Below are 16,735 nucleotides of genomic sequence, written 5' to 3'. Positions count from 1 at the left end.
GGCAAGTATGTTTATGTTCACTTATTGTTAATTAAAATTGTGTGTACAAGCCTGAAATTGACAATTTTCTGAAATATTCTTCTATGCATAGGAACAATATATTTTTCTTTTTGCTTATTATTCCCCATGGTATATGGATGCCATTGTGACGTTTTGTCAAGCTATGTACAATTGTATACTTGTCTCATCTGCCACCTGGAATGTTTTATAATTTTCCTTAAACTTGTTTGTCGATTACCTTTTGTATTTTTTCCTGTATGTTCGAGTTGACATGTTGGGCCCTCTATTTCTATATATAAAACCTTATTGCATTTCAGCTATTGTAATGTATAGCTCATTGCTTCAATAAAAATATCTAAAAAATAAAAAGAAGTGATAAATATTTAATTATACAACATAATAGAAGAGACCATAGACAACAGTGAGATGCTTTATACAGTAAGACTTCAATTATAAACATAAACAAATATATGTATTCTGTTCACCAACCTTTGGGATGAACGCACGGTTCCAGACGATCATTCCAGGGTCACGTTAATCATGAGACAAGGCTAATAAATTGCCTCAAGTGGCTATTAATTAAGATTGCAGATAGAGTTCAACATAAAAGGTATTTTTGTCTGTCCTCACCCCACTCCCTCAAACACTATATACTGTATGTAGGACCATACCCTTATTGATAAGCATCTCCATACTGTACAGAAAATAAATCAATATTTTGGTATATTGTAGACTTTGGGGTCAATTTGTGTTTCATAATATTGTATATTCTTTCTTGTGTATACAACATCTTGTTACATTACTGTGTATTGTGTATAAATAGGGTACTGCAGTTTTATCATCTACTGCTAATACTTTCATACCACCTCTCTATGCTGTTGTTAGGTGTAAACACACACAGTTGTATGCCTGGTATTGTTTGTTAGTGGGCCACATTCCATCCATGTGCACATAGGTACTTTTTTTCTTTTGTAACAATTTGCTGTAGATTGGTGCATCCAACTCTAAATGGTACCCCAAGGGGAAAAGAAGAGGGGGGGGGGAGAGATTCAGTATTTGCATAACTGGCTGGCAGTGACTTAACATGTCACTGACAAATGCTTACACTGGAAATCCAGACTTCAGCCTACAAGTTCTGATTCAATTAAAAAAGATTGGGTTGTACTACTGCCCTTGGTGGTAGCTAGCTTCCCCGTGCAAAGCATAAGGAAGCTACCACAGCTCATTTTACCAGAGATGAGGCTTCAAACATAGACCCCTAAATTTCCTAAGGCAAATTAAGCTCATTTTAGTTAACAGCCATTTTATCCCATCAGTATATTTGTGGAGTGTGAGGAACATGGAGAAAACCCACGCCAACACAAGGAGACATACAGGACCTCATTCAGAGTTGGACGTAAATGCAAGCTGCAGCTTTGTTTCTGTACAACTTGCTTTCATTTTATTGCGGACTGCCCTGACAAGTAACCCATATTTTGTATTTAGGGCCTACTGCGCCAATGGTGAACTAACAGGATCAAATGCTCCTGTTTGGAGGGGGATAACTTGTGGGCACTTGCAAGTTTCAGGCTTAAGAGGATGGCAGCTGCTGCCACACGTGATTCGCCTAATGTGGCTAAGACACAACTAATTATACCAATATGATAAAACTGCTGCGGCTCCAATCTAATAGCAGGATTACAGTGGATTGAACACTTGTTTTTAAAAAAAATACTCTTGTTCGGTTTATATATAACAACTTGAGTACTTATCTACACTTTCCGGTCACTTACTGTAATATACAGATGTGTCCCCTTAGTGTGTTGCTGCATATGTGTATGCATCGCAGTAATGCTATGCCAGGGTTTCCCATGCTATGCGAATGGATAAAAGGTACATGTGTACGCATGCTCACGCTATGCCGCGACTCGCATGGCAACACTATAAGCAGACACATCTCTATGCGAATTGTGTACTGTGCTTTTGCCCATCACAGTGCAGATAAACCTTCTGTCACCTCTCAAAACTTTACATTTGTCCCAAATTTCATATTTTTCCACAGGCACATTTTACGTATGAACTTAGATGCAAATTGCACGTAACTCAAAATAAGGGCCACAAACGCCACGCAGATAGGGCCCTGGTTAGATTAAAAACCCATGGCTCTAGCGCGCTGAGGCAGCAATTTTAACTGATACTGTATACCGCAGCAACAGAGCAATTATATTTTTCTAAAATAATTTCTTCCATATTCTATATAACTGCTTTGTAGAACCTGCCTCAGCTCTGCGCCTCACCGGCATGTACCCCGCTGTTCTGTGGAGACAGGGGAATGTTAGAACATTGTTTAATTTTGACTGCGATATCTCTCTTTCCCAGGTAGAACACAGCCTCTCATCTGCCTGTGGAACTCCAGGCTGTGTGTGTGTTTTGTAATTAAGCAGTTAATTGCACTGGAGTTCTTGATTAGCTTTGGGGGATGGTAATGTACTAGCAGGATGATATGTTGTGTACAGTTCAGAGTCATTTACAGAAATTGGAGCTAATTTTGCTGTCTGTGCTTATTACTGCATTAATTTAATTTGAGTTGCTTTTAGCTCATTAACACATCTAATTAATTTGTTGACATCACTATTAAGATGTCTCTTTGAAATTGGCGTCTCCAGATAATCAGGATGGAAGAGGCTGACAGATCAGGCGGGAAGCTGTCTGGGTAAAAGAGAAGGAGGGAAAAAAACAAGTAATGAATTTTCTGTCAGAACCACTGAACTTATCAGTCACAGGAAGGGAGCAGAGGAACAGACAGAGAAGTACAGGGGAGACAATTGAAATAGACATTTATTACTGAAAAATTCTCCAAAAGCACATTAAGCATTTCCTTGCCCAATACTGAGGCTTTAATGCAATGTGACACTCTATAATGGCATTGCACCTTAGTATTTAAAGCTATCCTCTGTTTGAGCAACAAAATTATCGCATAACCATCTCTCCTAAAACCCGCACTTTTATAGTGGTGCAGTTAAAAAGGAGGCGCAGATACACCGTGTTGTGAACTTGGCAGTAACACATTGTGACTGACCCACGTAGGGGTTGATTGGCTCAAAACTGGCCTAGCTAAACCAGTGACATGACATTCCTTTCTTACCCCCACTAAAATGAATACAAATCAATGTAGTTGTCAATAAAGTCACTGATTTTATTGATTAAAAAAGTAATCAGATTAATGGGATACATATGATATCCTGGCAGACAGGATTCCGGCTGTCACTATACCGACAGCAGTGTCCCCTGCTGCGCGCATGTTATCCGACACATGCATGAAGGACTCCTGGGTCATATACCTGGAAGTCCTTGTATCGCAAAGGACTTCTCGTATTAGGAGTGCTTCCCTTTGTGATGTTTTTCAAACAACCGGAGTTACTAAATGCTGTTAAGCTTGCGATGAGTCTAAGGATGTATTGCATGTAAGATGCAATGCTTGATGCATCTGCCCATGGGCCCTCATTCCGAGTTGTTCGCTCGCAAGCTGCTTTTAGCAGCTTTGCACACGCTAAGCCGCCGCCTACTGGGAGTGAATCTTAGCTTCTTAAAATTGCGAACGAAAGATTCGCAATATTGCTATAAGACATCTCTGTGCAGTTTCTGAGTAACTCGAGACTTACTCGGCATCTGCGATCAGTTCAGTGCTTGTCGTTCCTGGTTTGACGTCACAAACACACCCAGCGTTCGCCCAGACACTCCTCCGTTTCTCCAGCCACTCCCGCGTTTTCCCAGAAATGGTAGCGTTTTTTCGCACACACCCATAAAACGGCCAGTTTCCGCCCAGAAACACCCACTTCCTGTCAATCACATTACGATCACCAGAACGAAGAAAAAACCGTGAGTAAAAAACCTAACTGCATAGCAAATTTACTTAGCGCAGTCGCACTGCGGAGATTGCGCATGCGCACTAAGCGGAAAATCGCTGCGATGCGAAAAAATTTACTGAGCGAACAACTCGGAATGACCCCCCATGGTGTGGTGAGCAGAGAAACTTTGGAAAATGTGGCTATGATCATTTATAGTGTTTCCTCTTTCTGGTTATTTTTCCTGATTACCGCTACATGTGATTCTTCATAACCCTCAAAATCAGGTCAAATTACCTTCTTAGCTTTGAAAGTGGAAATTATTGGACATCATGCACATGGAAGGTGAGGCATAGTATTTTACATGAATGGGTGCAGGGTGCAATTATAAATCTCCTATGCAAGCTACAATGTCACATGTGTACAGTGCCTTTGTTACATTACAGTCTGAGATACTAAGACCGTTCCTGAAGTCAGGATATAGTTGCCGCTACAGTGTAGAAGAAACATAGGGGGTAATTCAGACCTGATAGTAGATGTGCTAAGAATAGCACATCTACAATCAGTTTCTCTGACATGCGGGGGGACACCCAGCACAAGGCTAGTCCGCCCCGCATGTCACACCCTGTTTCCCCCCCGCACAGGTGTGAAAGCATCACACAGCGGCGATGCTTTCGCATCCCCCAAGTAGCTCCCTGCCTGCCCACCCTAGCTGCCCTGGCAGGCGGCTACCTGCCGCATTCTGGGTCACAACGGCTGTGTGTGATGTCATGCAGCTGCCGCGGCCCGCCACCGCAACGGTCCGGACATGCCTGAGTTGCCCGGACCACACCCCACCAACGGCGTTCTAACGCCGTTGGCACGCCCCCTCCCGCCACGCGACCGCCTCTGCCTGTCAATCAGGCAAGGGCGATCGCAGCAGTGAGATGCTTTCGCATCTCACTGGGTGTGCACGTGTAGTGCGCCCACTGCGCGTGTGTACTCCCCAAAGGGCATCAGGCTACAATCGCTGCAGCGATCGGGTCTGAATTAGGCCATAGACTTTGCAGATTCAATTGGAGCTATATGGTGGTCAGTATTTACTGATATTATAAATAATAACCCTAATAAAGTACAATTTAGTGTTATGTACATTAAGAGAGTGCTCAGATAACAGTATACTGATCTCAAACTATGGAGACTGTGGGGAAAAGGCACAAGTATTTTATTAAAAACATTATGTTGCAAAATTGCAAACAACAATTGGAAATGTGACTTTTATCTAAGCTAATGTGTTCCTATCTATATTATACAAATATTATCCTGATTTGGAAAGGATCTAAGGGCCTTATTCATGTTTGTAAGTAAAACAAAAAAGCAAGCAACTGGTCAAAACTATGGTGGTCATTCCGAGTTGATCGCTAGCTGCATTCGTTCGCTGTGCAGCGATGAGGCAAAAAAATGGCACTTCCGTGCATGCGTATGAGGCCAATGCGCACGCGCGACATACTTTCACAACGGCCGATGTAGTTTTACACATGGTCTGGTGAAGCTTTTCAGTTGCACTGCTAACCGCAGAGTGATTGACATGAAGTGGGCATTTCCGGGTGTCAACTGACCGTTTTCAGGGAGTGTTCGTAAAAACGCAGGCGTGCCAGGAAAAACGCAGGCATGGCTGGGCGAACGCAGGGCGTGTTTGTGACGTCAAAACAGGAACTAAACAGTCTGAAGGCATCGCAAGCGCTGAGTAGGTCTGAAGCTAATCTGAAACTGCACAAAATTATTTTGTAGCTGCTGTGCGATCCTTTCGGTCGCACTTCTGCTAAGCTAAAATACACTCCCTGTTGTTAGCGAGCGAACAACTCGGAATGACCACCAATGTTACACTGCAGGTGGGGCAGATGTAACGTGCAGAGAGAGTTAGATTTAGGTGTGGTGTCTTTAAACTGTAATCTATTTTGCAGTGTCAAAATATAGTTGTCTGATATTTGTTGGCTACATGCAGAAGTAGCCACTATTTACCCTGCACAGAACCCCCCGCCCCCACCCAAATCTAAATCTATCTGCCCCACCTGCAGTGAAACAATTTTACACAGTTGCTTGCTTTTTTGCTTTACTTGCAATTAGAGATGAGCGGGTTCGGTTCTCCGAGAACCGAACCCCCCCGAACTCCACGTGTTTTACACGGGTCCGAACCAGGCTCGGTTGTTCCCGCCTGACTCTGAAAACCCGAACGAGGCAAAACGTCATCATCTCGCTGTCAGATTCTTGCGAGATTCGTATTCCATATAAAGAGACGCGCGTCGCCGCCATTTTCACTCGTGCATTGTAGAGGGTACAGAGAGGACGTGGCTACGTTCTCTCAGTGGCAAATCTCAATATCAGTGCTCAGTATCAGTGCTTATTGCCAGGGCGGCGCTACCACTAGGCAGCTTTAGGCAGCTGCCTAGAGCGCCAGCCACTGGAGGGCGCCGCTGAGACACTTAAAAAAAAAAAGGATGTCCGTTGTCTTTTCACACGATGCTGGCACCAGCTGCAGCCAGGGGGACTTACCAAACGCCCGCCCCCCGCTCCCCACCAATCCATCCCTGACAAACCAAAATGTTTTATCTTCCACAAAGACAGCAGCCACGGACCCCAATTTAAGTCCCGCCTATTGTTGCATTTGGCCCCGCCCCCTATCCACATACCCGTGAATTGCACTGCAAAGAGATACACCTGGCTCCCAATCCCATCAGTGACAGTGACCTGGCTCTCTGGTGTGGCTGCTGACAGTGACCTGGCTCTCTGGTGTGGCTGCTGACAGTGACCTGGCTCTCTGGTGTGGCTTCTCATCCTGCTGACCCCACTGGTACATGTTAAGTAAGTTAGTTATAAATATATATGTATATATGGATATATAGTATATGTATATATGGATATAAATATAGTGTCTTTGTGTGTCTGTGTGACACAGTAATGCTATCACTAAAGCACAATATATATATATATATATATATATACATACATACAATGGGTGGCAGTGATGGTTACTTTCAGTGGTGGGGGCGGTACTATTAATCCTGGTGGCTGTGATCATATGCGCACACAGGGGGGTTTTCCGAGTACCTGGAAACCCCCCCTGCATACCGATATATCGGCGCAGCTGACTGATTTTTTTATTTGTTGAATCGAGGAGCCGGCACTGCAGCTGTGTATGCCCCAATCATGGTAACGTCGTTGGGGGAACTGCAGCATGCATCTCCCAGCTCCCACTCAGAGCCGGGAGCTGACAGCCGCGTGTGATCTGCTGGGTGGTGCAGGTGGGCGGGCACAGCGGCCTGTCTTCTATTCTGATGGGGACAAATTGGCGCAGCGGGAGTTCCGGTGGGTAGCCGCGGCCACTGTCAGACAGTAAAGCACCGCGCGGCCCGCAGTCAGACAGTGAGTGACAGCAGTGCGGCCGCACAAGGAACTCATCTCAGAAGGCAGAGGAGGCGAGAACTGGACATTGCAGCTAATCGTGTGACTGTGGAGCAGCATGCAGCCTTGCAGGTTTCAATCCCTATCAGTCCCTTATGTCTCTCTGTCATCTCACTCTACCCCTCCCACTCTCTCTCCCCCACATCTCGCTCTCTCTCCATGTCTCTCTCACCCCAACATCTCTCGATCTCCCACACTGCTACCCCCAGCCTGCCCCCTTCTATGCACTATTACTCCCATTCTACCTCATGACTACTACACCAAGCTTTCCGACTGCTTCCCACTACTACTCCCATCCTACCCCTTACTTCCCACTACTACCTACATTCTGCCCCCATCTCTGCACTACTACTCTCATCCTGCCCTTACTTCCCACTACTACCTACATCCTGCCCCCTGCTCTGCACTACTACTCCCACCCTGCCCCTTACTTCCCACTACTACCTACATTCTGCACCCTGCTCTGCACTACTACTCCCATCCTGCCCCTTACTTCCCACTACTACCTACATCCTGCCCCCTGCTCTGCACTACTACTCCCATCTTGCCCCTTACTTCCCACTACTACCTAAATCCTGCCCCCTGCTCTGCACTACTACTCCCATCCTGCCCCTTCCTACTACTAAGTACATCCTGCCCCCTGCCTGCACTACCACTCGATCTCCCCATGCCCCCCTCTCTCTCCTCTGTGCCCCTCTCTCTCTCCATGCATCTCTTGCTCTGTCTCACTCCCCATGCTCCCTCTCTCTCTCCCCCCTCTCTCTCTCTGTCTCTACCCCATGCCACTCTCTGTGCCCATGCATCTCTCTCCCCCATGCCTCTCTTTCTTCCCCATGCCTCCCACTCTCTGTCCCCCTTTGCCTTTCTCTCTCGCTCTGTGATATATATATATATATAATTATATATCTCTGGAACCCCCCCCCCCCAAAAAAAATAAATAAAAAAATCCTGCTTTGCCCTTGGTGATATCCACGGGTGGGCCCCTATAATTTTTGGTGCCATAGGCAACTGCACATTATGTCCAATGTAAAAGACAGCTCTGTGCAAGGAGTGTCAATGTTATGGGGGCAAGAGGCTTAGGGGTGCCTGGACCCAGGATATAAAGGGCGAAATCCAAATGTTGCCGCCCCTTATATCCCATCTAAAGTAACAGGAGTTTCCAGGGGCGATATACAAATGTCACATGTTTTCACACTGATCGCTCCCAAAGCAGTCGGGTCACCGACTAAACTGTCCGGCGCAATGCGAAAAGTCCCATTTTGGTGCCTCCGGGCATGGCGAGCTGAAATGCTGATGTCACGCCCGCCGGCATCAACATGTCATGCTTAGTGGGTTTTTGTTTACTATTTCTTTTGTTGTAGGATGCATTATCTATTCAACAGAAGGGTGAGGATGGGGGGGGGGGGGGGGGGGGAGGGAGTAGGCAGAGGTTTTGCCTAGGGTGCCGAGAAACCTTGCCCCGGCCCTGCTTATTGCTGCTCAGTAATACTAGTACAGTGTCTCTCTTGTGCTGCATCTTGCTGCTGTAGGGTGCTGTGGTCAGAGCCGGCCCTAACCAATATGATGCCCTAGGCAAGATTTTGACTGATGCCCCCTAGCACCGCAGCTAGATCCGCCTCTGATCCTGCACCCCTTTCCCAGCACCATCACCCCTCACCCAGAGCAGTCTTCATTTTGGTAGTCATACCCCCCTATATTTTAAATAAAAACAGTGTGCACATTCAGCACACAGCCCAAAACGGGGCGTGTTCTTGCTGGGAAGGGGCATGGCCACACAATAGTACCCCCAGTTCAAATTACGCCACACAGTAGTGCAACTTTATTCACATTTTATCATGCGATTACACCACACAGTAGTACCACTTTACCTCATATAAGTTACTCCTAACAACAGTGCCCCTTTTACACATTACACCACACCATATTTCTCCTTATTCACATTACACTACACCATATTGCTCTTTTTCACATTAGACCACACAGTAGTGCCTTTTCTATACATTAAGCCACAAAGTAGAGCACCTTATAAACATAATGCCACACTTTAGTAATGCATGTATACACATAATACCACACAGTAATGCACCTTACACATACAGTATGACACATTATGAATGTCCTTATAAACATAATGCACTGTACACATTATGCCAACCTTTATTAATGCCCTTATACACATAATGTCCCTTACACATATGCTGCACATTATTAATGCCCTTATACACATAATGACACACACAATGCCCCTTTCACATATTCTGCACATTATTAATGCATTTATACACATATTAACACACATAATGCCCCTTACACATATGGCGAACACTACTGCACAACCAACCCGCAAACAGCACTCACACAGCTGCTAACATTGTGACCTCTGCCTCTGCTTGGATACAGATGTGTCCTCATACATCTTGCCTCAATACGCCATGCAGCAGGAGATGCCTGGCATGAGTCAGTTGGCAGCTCTGCTAATGTCGGGTGCCTTTTTTTTATGAAAATGCATCTTATTTCCATTATTATGTGGCTAGGACGCACAAGCAGCTTCTGCTGATTAAAATGATATGTAGCATGCCAATGTTCTGTGTGTGACTGTGGCTGTATCTGCATATGAAATGCTACATTACAGTGATTTGCAGGAATACACTGTAACGTAGCATATTGTATGTAGATACAGCCACACACAGAATATAGGCATGCAGCATATCATTGTAATCAGCAGAAGTTGCTTGTGTCCCTAGGCATTTGCCTAATTTGCCTATAGCTAGGGCCGGCTCTGGCTGTGGTAGTAGTGTCCTGTGACTGTGTATCGTTCATCATCATTCCAGTCACAGTGGTATCTGGGGGGGTGACAATTCCAGAATGCTTTTGTGCTGCTCAATAATACTAGTACAGTGTTTTGTGCTGCATCGTGCTGCTCAGTGTCAGTTCTCCGTAGTATCATCAGTGCTCGGTATCATCAGTGCCCAGTACCAGTGCTCAGTATCATCAGTGCTCAGTACCAGTGCTCAGTATCATCAGTGCTCAGTATCATCAGTGCTCAGTATCATCAGTGCTCAGTGTTTTGTGGTGCTCAGTAATACTACATTACTAATACTAGTACAGTGTCTTGTGCTGCATCTTGCTGCTGTAGGGTGCTGTGGTAGTGTCCTGTCACAGTGCATAGGTCATCATCATTCCAGTCACAGTGGTATCTGGTATCTATCTAGTGGTATCTAATTCCAGACATTACTGCCGTATAATTCCAGATATATTACTGGCATATAATTCTACACATTAAAAAATGGAGAACAAAAATTTGGAGGGTAAAATAGGGAAAGATCAAGCTCCACTTCCACCTAGTGCTGAAGCTGCTGCCACTAGTCATGGCAGAGACGATGAAATGCCATCAACGTCGTCTGCCAAGGTCGATGCTCAATGTCATAGTAGAGAGCATGTAAAATCCAAAAAGCAAAAGTTCAGTAAAACGACACAAAAATCTAAATTAAAATCGTCTGAGGAGAAGCGTAAACTTGCCAATATGCCATTTACGACACGGAGTGGCAAGGAACGGCTAAGGCCCTCTCCTATGTTGCTCATGACTAGTGGTTCAGCTTCACATGACGATGGAAGCACTCACCCTCCCGCTAGAAAAATGAAAAGAGTTAAGGTGGCAAAAGCACAGCAAAGAACTGTGCGTTCTTCTAAATCACAAATCCCCAAGGAGAGTCCAATTGTGTCGGTTGCGATGCCTGACCTTCCCAACACTGGCCGGGAAGGGGTCGCTCCTTCCACCATTTGCACGCCCCCTGCAAGTGCTGGAAGGAGCACCCACAGTCCAATTCCTGATATTCAAATTGAAGATGTCACTGTTGAAGTATACCAGGATGAGGATAATAAGAATTTACTTACCGATAATTCTATTTCTCGGAGTCCGTAGTGGATGCTGGGGTTCCTGAAAGGACCATGGGGAATAGCGGCTCCGCAGGAGACAGGGCACAAAAGTAAAGCTTTTACAGGTCAGGTGGTGTGTACTGGCTCCTCCCCCCATGACCCTCCTCCAGACTCCAGTTAGGTACTGTGCCCGGACGAGCGTACACAATAAGGGATGATTTTGAATCCCGGGTAAGACTCATACCAGCCACACCAATCACACCGTACAACTTGTGATCTAAACCCAGTTAACAGTATGATAACAGAGGAGCCTCTGAAAGATGGCTTCCTAAACAATAACCCGAATTAGTTAACAATAACTATGTACAAGTATTGCAGATAATCCGCACTTGGGATGGGCGCCCAGCATCCACTACGGACTCCGAGAAATAGAATTATCGGTAAGTAAATTCTTATTTTCTCTATCGTCCTAAGTGGATGCTGGGGTTCCTGAAAGGACCATGGGGATTATACCAAAGCTCCCAAACGGGCGGGAGAGTGCGGATGACTCTGCAGCACCGAATGAGAGAACTCCAGGTCCTCCTTTGCCAGGGTATCAAATTTGTAAAAATTTACAAACGTGTTCTCCCCTGACCACGTAGCTGCTCGGCAGAGTTGTAATGCCGAGACCCCTCGGGCAGCCGCCCAAGATGAGCCCACCTTCCTTGCGGAATAGGCCTTAACAGATTTAGGCTGTGGCAGGCCTGCCACAGAATGTACAAGTTGAATTTTGTTACAAATCCAACGAGCAATCGACTGCTTAGAAGCAGGTGCACCCAACTTGTTGGGTGCATACAGTATAAACAGCGAGTCAGATTTTCTGACTCCAGCCGTCCTTTAAATGTATATTTTTAAGGCTCTGACAACGTCCAACAACTTGGAGTCCTTCAAGTCGTCTGTAGCCGCAGGCACTACAATAGGCTGGTTCAGGTGAAACGCTGATACCACCTTAGGGAGAAAATGCGGACGCGTCCGCAGCTCTGCCCTATGTCGAATGGAAAATTAAATAAGGGCTTTTATAAGACAAAGCCGCCAGTTCAGATACTCTCCCGGCCGAAGCCAGGGCCAGTAACATAGTCACTTTCCATGTGAGATATTTCAAATCCACATTCTTTAGTGGTTCAAACCAATTGGATTTGAGGAAATCTAAAACTACATTTAGATCCCACGGTGCCACCTTAGGCACCACAGGAGGCTGTATATGCAGTACTCCTTTGATAAAAATCTGGACCTCAGGGACTGAGGCCAATTCTTTTTGGAAGAATATTGATAGGGCCGAAATTTGAACCTTAATAGATCCCAATTTGAGACCCATAGACAATCCTGATTGCAGGAAATGTAGGAAAACGACCCAGTTGAAATTCCTCCATCGGAGCACTCCGCTGCTCGCACCACGCAACATATTTTCGCCAAATACGGCGATAATGCTTCGCGGTGACTTCCTTCCTTGCCTTTATCAAGGTAGGAATGACTTCTTCTGGAATGCCTTTTCCTTTTAGGATCTGGCATTCAAACGCCATGCCGTCAAACGCAGCCGCGGTAAGTCTTGAAAAAGACAAGGACCCTGCTGAAGCAGGTCCCTTCTCAGAAGTAGAGGCCACGGATCGTCCGTGACCATCTCTTGAAGTTCCGGGTACCAAGTCCTTCTTGGCCAATCCGGAGCCACTAGTCTTACTCCTCTTTGCCGTATAATCCTCAAAACCTTTGGTATGAGAGGCAGAGGAGGAAACACCTATACCGACTGGTACACCCAATGTGTTACCAGCGCGTCCACAGCTATTGCCTGCGGATCTCTTGACCTGGCGCAATACCTGTCCAGTGTCTTGTTGAGGCGAGACGCCATCATGTCCACCATTGGTTTTACCCAACGGTTTAATAGCATGTGGAAAACTTCTGGATGAAGTCCCCACTCTCCCGGGTGAAGGTCGTGTCTGCTGAGGAAGTCTGCTTCCCAGTTGTCCACGCCCGGGATGAATACTGCTGACAGTGCTATCACGTGATTCTCCGCCCAGCGAAGGATCCTGGCAGCTTCTGCCATTGCCCTCCTGCTTCTTGTGCCGCCCTGTCTGTTTACATGGGCGACTGCCGTGATGTTGTCCGACTGGATCAACACCGGTCTTCCTTGAAGCAGAGGTTTCGCCTGGCTTAGAGCATTGTAGATTGCTCTTAGTTCCAGAATGCTTATGTGAAGAGACTTTTTCAGGCTCGACCACACTCCCTGGAAATTTCTTCCCTGTGTGACTGCTCCCCAGCCTCTCAGGCTGGCATCCGTGGTCACCAGGATCCAATCCTGCATGCCGAATCTGCGGCCCTCCAATAGATGAGCCTCCTGCAACCACCACAGAAGGGATACCCTTGTCCTCGGCGACAGGGTTATCCGCAGGTGCATCTGAAGATGCGACCCTGACCATTTGTCCAACAGATCCCTTTGCATGGAATCTGCCGAAAGGGATTGCTTCGTAAGAAGCTACCATTTTTTCCCAGGACTCTTGTGCATTGATGTACAGACACCTTTCCTGGTTTTAGGAGGTTCCTGACCAGGTCAGATAACTCCTTGGCTTTTTCTTCGGGAAGAAAAACCTTTTTCTGAACTGTGTCCAGAATCATCCCCAGGAACAGCAGACGAGTTGTCGGCATTAATTGGGATTTTGGAATATTCAGAATCCATCCGTGCTGCTTTAGCACCTCTTGAGATAGTGCTAAACCCATCTCTAGCTGTTCTCTGGACCTTGCCCTTATTAGGAGATCGTCCAAGTATGGGATAATTAATACGCCTTTTCTTCGAAGAAGAAATATTATCTCGGCCATTACCTTTGTAAAGACCCGAGATGCCGTGGACAAACCAAACGGCAGCGTCTGAAACTGATAGTGACAGTTTTGTACAACGAACCTGAGGTACCCCTGGTGTGAGGGGTAATTGGAACGTGGAGATACGCATCCTTGATGTCCAAGGATACCATAAAGTCCCCTTCTTCCAGGTTCGCTATCACTGCTCTGAGTGACTCCATCTTGAACTTGAACTTCTTTATGTACAGGTTCAAGGACTTCAGATTTAGAATAGGCCTTACCGAGCCATCCGGCTTCGGTACCACAAAAAAAGTGGAATAATACCCCTTCCCTTGTTGTAGAAGAGGTACCTTGACTATCACCTGCTGAGAATACAGCTTGTGAATGGCTTCCAAAACCGTCTCCCTTTCTGAGGGGGACGTTGGTAAAGCAGACTTCAGGAAACGGCGAGGTGGCTCTGTCTCTAATTTCAACCTGTACCCCTGAGATATTATCTGCAGGATCCAGGGATTTACCTGCGAGTGAGCCCACTGCGCGCTGTAATTCTTGAGACGACCGCCTACCGCCCCCGAGTCCGCTTGCGAAGCCCCAGCGTCATGCTGAGGCTTTTGTAGAAGCCGGGGAGGGCTTCTGTTCCTGGGAAGGAGCTGCCTGTTGCTGTCTCTTCCCTCGTCCTCTGCCTCGTGGCAGATATGAATAGCCCTTTGCTCTCTTATTTTTAAAGGAACGAAAGGGCTGCGGTTGAAAGGTCGGTGCCTTTTTCTGTTGGGGAGTGACTTGAGGTAGAAAGGTGGATTTCCCGGCCGTAGCCGTGGCCACCAAATCCGATAGACCGACCCCAAATAACTCCTCTACGCATCGCCTGTCCACTGTCGTGTCCATAAAGCTCTTCTGGCCGAAATGGACATAGCACTTACCCGTGATGCCAGTGTGCAGATATCTCTCTGTGCATCACGCATATAAAGAAATGCATCCTTTATTTGTTCTAACGACAGTAAAATATTGTCCCTGTCCAGGGTATCAATATTTTCGATCAGGGACTCTGACCAAACTACCCCAGCACTGCACATCCAGGCAGTCGCAATATCTGGTCGTAGTATAACACCTGCATGTGTGTATATACCTTTTTGGATATTTTCCATCCTCCTATCTGATGGATCTTTAAGTGCGGCCGTCTCAGGAGAGGGTAACGCCACTTGTTTTGATAAGCGTGTTAGCGCTTTGTCCACCCTAGGAGGTGTTTCCCAGCGCTCCCTAACCTCTGGCGGGAAAGGGTATAAAGCCAATAACTTCTTTGAAATTAGCAGTTTTTTTATCGGGGCACCCCACGCTTCATCACACACGTCATTTAATTCTTCTGATTCGGTAAAAACTACTGGTAGTTTTTTCACACCCCACATAATACCCTGTTTAGTGGTACCTGTAGTATCAGCTAAATGTAACATCTCCTTTATTGCCAAAATCATATAACGTGTGGCCCTACTGGAAAATACGGTTAATTCGTCACCTTCACCACCGGAATCAGTGCCTGTGTCTGGGTCTGTGTCGACCGACTGAGGCAAGGGGCGTTTTACAGCCCCTGACGGTATTTGAGGCGCCTGGACAGGCACTAATTGAGTGTCCGGCCGCCTCATGTCGGCAAACGACTGCTTAAGCGAGTTGACGCTATCCCGTAATTCCACAAATAAAGGCATCCATTCTGGTGTCGACCCCCTAGGAGGTGACATCCTCATATTTGGCAATTGCTCCGCCTCCACACCAATAACGTCCTCATACATGTCGACACACACGTACCGACACACAGCAGACACACAGGGAATGCTCTATACGAAGACAGGACCCACTAGCCCTTTGGGGAGACAGAGGGAGAGTCTGCCAGCACACACCAAAAAGCGCTATATATGACAGGGATAGCCTTATGATTAAGTGCTCCCTTATAGCTGCTTTTATATTAATATATTGCCATTTATTTTGCCCCCCCTCTCTGTTATACCCTGTTTCTGTAGTGCAGTGCAGGGGAGAGACCTGGGAGCCTTCCTGACCAGCGGAGCTGTGACAGAAAATGGCGCCGTGTGCTGAGGAGATAGGCCCCGCCCCTTTTTCGGCGGGCTCGTCTCCCGCTATTTAGTACATTTAGGCAGGGGTAAATATCTCCATATAGCCTCCGGGGCTATATGTGAGGTATTTTTAGCCTTTTTAAAGGTTTTCATTTGCCTCCCAGGGCGCCCCCCCCCAGCGCCCTGCACCCTCAGTGACTGCCGTGTGAAGTGTGCTGAGAGGAAAATGGCGCACAGCTGCAGTGCTGTGCGCTACCTTAAGAAGACTGCAGGAGTCTTCAGCCGCCGATTCTGGACCTCTTCTTGCTTCAGCATCTGTGAGGGGGCCGGCGGCGTGGCTCCGGTGACCATCCAGGCTGTACCTGTGATCGTCCCTCTGGAGCTTCATGTCCAGTAGCCAAGAAGCCAATCCATCCTGCACGCAGGTGAGTTCACTTCTTCTCCCCTCTGTCCCTCGTTGCAGTGATCCTGTTGCCAGCAGGAATCACTGTAAAATAAAAAACCTAAGCTAAACTCTCTAAGCAGCTCTTTATGAGAGCCACCTAGAATTGCACCCTTCTCGGCCGGGCACAAAAATCTAACTGGAGTCTGGAGGAGGGTCATGGGGGGAGGAGCCAGTACACACCACCTGACCTGTAAAAGCTTTACTTTTGTGCCCTGTCTCCTGCGGAGCCGCTATTCCCCATGGTCCTTTCAGGAACCCCAGCATCC

At 46.7% G+C, this 16,735-nt stretch overlaps 1 long non-coding RNA gene across 2 annotated transcripts in view; it reads right to left on the bottom strand.

The window, feature by feature from the left end:
* Positions 1-363: 363 nt before the first annotated feature.
* The window catches only part of LOC134943762 (uncharacterized), a 66,524-nt gene continuing 50,152 nt past the window's right edge, over positions 364-16,735 (bottom strand). For both annotated transcript variants that reach the window (XR_010181732.1, XR_010181731.1), the window contains one exon: positions 364-2,688. This is a non-coding gene — a long non-coding RNA (uncharacterized LOC134943762). The remainder of the gene's footprint in view (positions 2,689-16,735) is intronic.

This window comes from Pseudophryne corroboree, chromosome 7 (assembly GCF_028390025.1).
Source record: "Pseudophryne corroboree isolate aPseCor3 chromosome 7, aPseCor3.hap2, whole genome shotgun sequence".
Taxonomy (NCBI): Eukaryota; Metazoa; Chordata; class Amphibia; order Anura; family Myobatrachidae; genus Pseudophryne; species Pseudophryne corroboree.
This window is presented reverse-complemented; position numbering and strand designations above follow the sequence as displayed.